General features: G+C 33.4%; 1 long non-coding RNA gene across 1 annotated transcript; it reads left to right on the plus strand.

The window, feature by feature from the left end:
• The first annotated feature begins 1,108 nt into the window (after window positions 1-1,108).
• On the plus strand, window positions 1,109-4,316 carry LOC127877582 (uncharacterized). Its single transcript, XR_008048487.1, has 2 exons — window positions 1,109-1,248; window positions 1,393-4,316. It is a non-coding gene; the product is annotated as an uncharacterized LOC127877582 (long non-coding RNA).
• Window positions 4,317-7,188: the final 2,872 nt, after the last annotated feature.

A 7,188-nucleotide genomic window follows, 5' to 3' on the forward strand; every position in this document is an offset into this window, starting at 1 on the left:
TTGATCATAAAGATGATATCAATGACATTAGATATTTGACATATTACGGAAAAGCTATGTTAAAAAGTCATCAAAATGGCATGTTTTCACGATTGTTCCACCACCCTCGTCATCATTCCATCTTCGATAGAGTTTGTGATAAGTGTTTGGACCTGCAAAATACTGTAAACCTGTAGCTGGATATATGCACCGCTTTTGATGCACAAATGTGTTTACGGGTTTTAATTTTAAATTTTCTTATCTGTTTTGTGAATAACGACCATCCATTTTTATGTCCCCCACCACTATAGTGGGGGACATATTGTTTTTGCCCTGTCTGTTGGTTGGTTGTTCTGTTGGTCTGTTGGTTGGTTCGCGCCAACTTTAACATTTGCAATAACTTTTGCAATATTGAAGATAGCAACTTGATATTTGGCATGCATATGTATCTTTCATGTTTATAACAAAGAGGCAGCCGAGAATGAACAGTGAGGCAGCATTTTGACAGAGAGGCCACCGATATGCATCTACACCGTGAAACTTGTCTGCAAGTGTAAGGAATGGTTCTGTAGTTGTGTATGATATGAAGCAGTGCATGTAATTTGTATGTCTTAAGTTACAAACGTTATGCCTCTTCTACATATTAGGCTTTGTATAACATCATGATTTATGAGACACTAATTAGCAGCCTATTATTCCCCTGTTACATGTACAAGCTGTATTTTTTTTACTACTGTTACAGGCATTTTCAGCCATTACTCAAGAGGAGGTAATAAAAGGAATTGCAAAGTTAAGGGCTGCAAAAGGACCAGTGCTGCTAGAAATCAAGACAAGAACAGGGGCCAGGAAAGATCTGGGGCGACCAAAAACAAAACCTTTAGAAAATAAAGATGACTTTATGCATTTCTTAGCGCTATCTAAATAACTTTGATCTCGTACATCAAATCTATACTTTTTTTCAAACTCCTTTTAATTACTTTATTAAGTTGTTTGTCACAAAAGTTATTTACAAGATCTGCAATACCCTTTTATAAAATGTAAAACAACTGAACATCCATTTTTAGCTCACCTGTCACGAAGTGACATGGTGAGCTTATTTGACTGGTGATGTCCGGCGTCCGTTGTGCGTGCGTGTTTCCGTCAACAATTTGTTTGTGTAGACAGAAGAGGCTACAGTTTTCATCCAATCTTTATGAAATTTGGTCAGAATGTTTATCTTGATGAATCTGGGTTGGGATTGTATTTGGGTCATCAGGGGTCAAAAACTAGGTCACTAGGTCGAATTATATAAAAACCTTGTGTAGACAATAGAAGTCACAGTTTTCATCCAATCTTTATTAAATTTGGTTAGAATGTTTATCTTGATGAATCTGGGTTGGGATTGTATTTGGGTCATCAGGGGTCAAAAACTAGGTCACTAGGTCAAATAATATACAAACCTTGTGTAGACAATAGAGGTCATAGTTTTCATCCAATCTTTATGAAATTTAGTCAGAATGTTTATCTTAATCAAATCTGGGTTGGGATTGTATTTGGGTCATCTGGGGTCAAAAACTAGGTCACTAGGTCAAATAATAGAAAAAAACTTGTGTAGACAATAGAGGTCACAGTTTTCATCCAATCTTTATGAAATTTGGTCAGAATGTTTATCTTGATGAAATCTGGGTTGGGTTGTATTTAGGTCATCTGGGGTCAAAGTCTAGGTCACTAGGTCAAATAATATAAAAACCTTGTGTAGACAATAGAGGTCACAGTTTTCATCAGATGTTTATGAAATTTGGTCAGAATGTTTATCTTAATAATATCTGATTTTGGATCGTATATGGGTCATCTGGGGTCAAAATTAGGTCACCGGGCCAATTCTAGTAAAACCTTGTGTAGATGAAAGAGATCACAGTTTTCATCATGTCTTAATGAAATTTTGTCAGAATGTATTAATTAATGAAATCGGGCTTGGGATTGTATATGGGTATGATAGAATTTAAGTTGCTGTAGCAAGGTTAGTCAGGTGAGCGATTTAGGGCCATCATGACCCTCTTGTTTTTGTTAGTTTCTGTGATTATGATTTTTGTCTAATAACAGAGGTTTTACCGGATACGCAATCATGCATGCCATATGTCCTTATCTTGGCGGGAAACACCCGTTTTCGGGATACCAGTCATACGTTCTATACATGCGACTATTTTTGCTGACATTAACCTACTGGAGTCTCCCATCCTTTTAAATTGGATCAATTTATTTCCAAAATTAGGGATGTCTAGTATATTTATTTCTATATTTAGAATATTTCTTACAGAAATTGCTTTAAGGAAACAGTGCAGACCCTGATGAGACTCCACATCATGCAGCGCCTTATCTGGGTCTACGCTGTTTGCCAAGGCCTTTTTTCTAGACGCTAGGCATAAATGGGTTAAGAAAAAACTGTGCTTGTACTATAAGTATACTTTAAATGTGAAAAAAAGTTAAGTAAAATTTTACCAGCATTCACTTTTGTATTGCACAATAAATAGCTAGCATTAATGTGTTTAACCATTCTGTCACAAACAGAAGCGGAATTTGTTCAGTCAGATGTATGGGAAAAACTATAGCCATGAGTGTAATGTGTATGTGTTTATATTTTTTGCTTTATATATGTGTTTTAAGTTTTAATATAATGACTCCAGTCTTTTCTTTCAATGGCTGTGTGTTAAGGCTCTCTTATATGTGCCAGGCTTAACGATACTTCACAAACATGAATTAAGCAGTTGTCCTATTTTTGCTCTCTTTTATTTTAAAGTGCAACAAGCTGCAATTATTTTGATGACATGATCTGCTAACATTCTTTGCTTTTTAAGTTAATATGTATTGTTTATTTTTAAGACTTATTTTTTCTTGTTGTTGATTTTGTTATTTTACAACAATAATGTGTTTTGTGTCCTGTGTAGAATCGTCTTTGTTTGTCATGTATCAAACTATAACTATTTTTTCTATGCCAGTAAAAAACTTACATCCAATATTTATTGCCATTAAATCACAAGTAATTGTGCCTTGGTTATTTAGAACCCAAACAATATAACGTTTCTCACATCTTAGTGACAATAAAGCAAATCTTAAATTATAATGTATATTTTATTAGCTCATCTAAGAACAATGTGCTCATTGTGAACTTGTATGATTGCCTTTTGTACGGCATATAAATCATGTGTTGTGTATGGTTAACCCTTTGCATGCTGGGTAATTTGTCATCTGCTAAAATGTCATCTGCTGAATTACTAAAATTAGCATTTTCTTCGATTTTTTTCAAAGAATACTATCAGAATAGCAAACAGTTTGGATCCAGATGAGACGCCACGTTCTGTGGCGTCTCATCTGGATCCAAACTGTGTGCAAAGGCCTTAAAAATTCGGTTCCAGCACTGTAAGGTTTAACATTTATCGTGTTAATAATCAAGATGCCACATTTTTGTCCGATCTTCATGAAACTCTGCGGGACAACTTTTCTCATATGGCCGTAATAAAGCCTTGTTACACTCTAAAAGACACATTCTTTGAAGAACATATGCCCAAATGAAATCTTGTCTTAGATTGATTTTGGTCACTTGTTCAAATAAAATAAAGCCTTTTAACACTTGAAAAGTCAATTTTTTGTCAAATCTTTATGAACGTTAATTTTGTTTTAATGATATATAAGCCATGTTTGAAAATAACAATAGGATCCAAGGAGTCAACTGTATTATTTATTTGTCCTTAGTGAGTGAAGTGAAATTGTTTAAAAGTATGACACTAAAATATAGTTACCGTATTAATTATACTTGTATTACACTTGTATGTGCATAAATATAGGAAATAAATAGTGATTATGAGTGTTTTGTAAGATGAATGTAGCTTTTGTTTCTATAAATTTTAGGGTAATTGGTAAATACAACGGAGGTCTCTGTGAAAACCAGGTTTGATGCATGTAAAGTATAGTTGGAGATTAGCCTGTTAAGTCCGCTGCAGCTTATTAGGGATAAAAACTGTCTGCTGAGACTGAATATTTGTATATAAAAGACTTCCTTTGAAAAACAAAATTCATTAAAAGAAGAAAGTGTCAATTTTGATAAGCATGTGGGACTGCACAGTTTAATCTTTGGCAATATTTTGGGCACATGGATGAAGCTTAGATGTCCATTAAACTGGCTCAATTATTTATGTCTTTCTTGTTTTACATATTGCTTGAATTGTTTTGTTTATAACTAAAGCAAACCACTTTCAAACCTGCTTGATGATTATTCCATCAATCTATTTCCAAGTTCAATCAATTATAATTCAATTGACAATTGCATTCAATTATGGATTTATAATAAATAACAGTTGTTTTTTTTTACTTTTCACTAAATACCCCACTATTATCTGATTTTTTGACATTTTGTCAATGATCACTTCTACTGTCAATTTGCAAGTACATAATAAAGTATCATCAAATTGCATAATTCTATTAATTGAAGCACTATTGTTACTTTTTAGTAACATATGACCCAATTTAAAGAATGTGAACTTTTTGTTCGTTTAAAAAGGCAAACACGCTGGTTATGTTGAGTACATTATATGGACTTGCTCCAGTTTGGAAGGCTGGTTTTCGTGTGTAAAGTTTCAACACTGAAGGCAACAAAATACCACGGACAATTGGAATGACGAAATAGACTAATCTATACGCCCCCCCCCCCCCCCCCAACAAAGAGCAACCATACAAAATGTAAATCCAGTATAGACCATTTTATACACGTCCTTATATAATATAGATATTTTAGGGGTTACTCCAGCAAGTTGACGACTGGTCTCCTTGATTAACTATTGCAAGACAAGTTTATATAAAATTCTTATTCATCTAAAGACTTTTTGCTCTTCAAATAAAACAAGTGTTAATGCGGTTGCTTTGGTAAAATTCGTTTGAAGCAGAAGTAAAATGTTTTTTTATTGACAACCTGAATTATTTTCATCCAACAATTACAGAAAGGAAAAAGTGGTATCATATGAGTGTTATTGTCCCCTACCGGTTTCACCGGAGGGGACTTAAGGTTTTCGCTCTGTGTGTCCGTCTGTCCGTCACACTTTTCTGGATCCTGCGATAACTTTTAAAGTTCTTCACATTTTTTCATGAAACTTGATACATGGACAGATGGCAATATGGAGATTATGCACATCATTTAATTTTGTTCCTACATCAAGAATTATGGTTACTATGGTAACAAATAGACTAGAAATACTGCTGAAAATGGTGGATCCTGCACACTTTTCTGGATCCTGCGCTAACTTTAAAAGTTCTTAATATTTTTTCATGAAACTTGCAACATGGATGGATGGCAATATGGACATTATGCACGTCATTTCATTTTGTTCCTACGTCAAAAATTGTGGTTGCTATGGCAACCAATTTTTTTTATATGGTGTAATTTCTGACAATGGCGGAGCCGGTAGGGGACCATATTGCTTTACAATAGCCTTGTTATGCTAAGTCTGCACGCCTTCCACATGCTAAGGAAGCAAATAATTGTTTAATTGCACACTGGCCATGCCACATCAAAGCATTTAAAAGTATACCGATAAATGACTGCCTAGAGATGTGATTATTCTAGTACATTATACATACATCATGTAGTAACATGTACAACGTATTAATGGCTTTCAATCAAACAGTTTATTTATTTAGAATGTAGCAAATATAGTCATATATATTGAAACGCATAATGATAATAGAATCATATTTTAGAATTACTGAATAAAACTCAGAAGTGACTGTAAATGTATAGTGCTTTGAATCATCATTTCTGCTTATTGTGCAGAGACTAAATGACTTGCATAACATTCTTTTCGTTTTTGTGACAATATTTCATTTAGTAACTATAGTATCAGACAAACCAATATACATTATTTTCAACTATATGTTTGAATATGTATGAATATATATGAACTCTCTGCAGATCAAAAAATAGGACGAGAAATTGAAACCTTTTGATGTTTATTGCACTTCATTTCAAGAATAATGTCATTATATGAACAGTTCACTTCATTCTTACACATTATATCAATATACAAAAACTAGTTGAGAGTGATATAATTAAAAGGGTAAAAAAAAAGTTTCATAAAAAATTAAGGTTACTAAGGAAACTGCTTCTATCATCCAAATAAAGTATCTATGTCTTTATTTCAATAATTAATATCAAAGGACTAGGTTACAATCAGTTTCTTTATAAACAGTATACAATTGCATCTGGACACACATTTTTTTTAACTATGAAACAATAAATGTGCTTGGATTTTGTTAGGATTTCATTGTTTTTCAAAAGAAAAGTTTAAAAAAATCTTTAAGATGATTTTCATAAAAACAAGAGCACAATTTTTTTCCCTTTTATTGATCATGTTCTTTTGGAGAACAAATATTCTGCTAAATTGCAGGTCAGAGTTATAGAAATTGGTCAGTGACATCAGAAGATGACCCCAAACACATTTGAAGTTATAATTTAATACCTGTAGTAATATGGATATGTGTTAAACATTTACCTTAATCAAATTTCTTAGTGTTAAGGGTCATTATTTTACTCAATTGCAGTTCATTTGAATGAAACTTTGTCAGTGACATCACACAATGCCCCAGGACTTGTTTTAAATTTAAATGGAATACCTGTAGTTCATACAGTGATATGGAGATGTGCACATATACCTATGGCGATGATGCAAATAAACCTTTACCAGAGAAATACACAGACGTCAACATTTGGTCGAGTAGTAAAGCAGACTTTTATTAAATGAGTCGCATTCTGAGAAATTTGGCATAATGCATGTGTGTAAAGTGTCGTCCCAGATTAGTCTGTGCAGTCCGCACAGGCTAATCAGGGATGACACTTTCCGCCTCAATTGGATTTTTGCTAAGAGACTTCATTTAAATGAAAAATGTCATAAAAGCAGAGTGTCGTCCAAATTAGCCTGTGCGGACTGCACACGCTAATCTGGGACGACACTTTTCGCACATGCATTAAGCCCAGTTTTCTCAGAACACGACTCAAATAGTCTAACTTAAAAAGAAATCATAAACTCTTTTTATTTTATTGAATTGTTATATCCGATATGTAGTAGTGGCGATTGATTATAACAGTAAATAATTATTATTTAAAAATACCAAGAACACTTATTTTTGGTGTTAATACATGAATGAACGCAAAGCACTGCTTTGATTCTGTTTCCATGGATTTAA

This window comes from Dreissena polymorpha, chromosome 4 (genome assembly GCF_020536995.1).
Source record: "Dreissena polymorpha isolate Duluth1 chromosome 4, UMN_Dpol_1.0, whole genome shotgun sequence".
Taxonomy (NCBI): Eukaryota; Metazoa; Mollusca; class Bivalvia; order Myida; family Dreissenidae; genus Dreissena; species Dreissena polymorpha.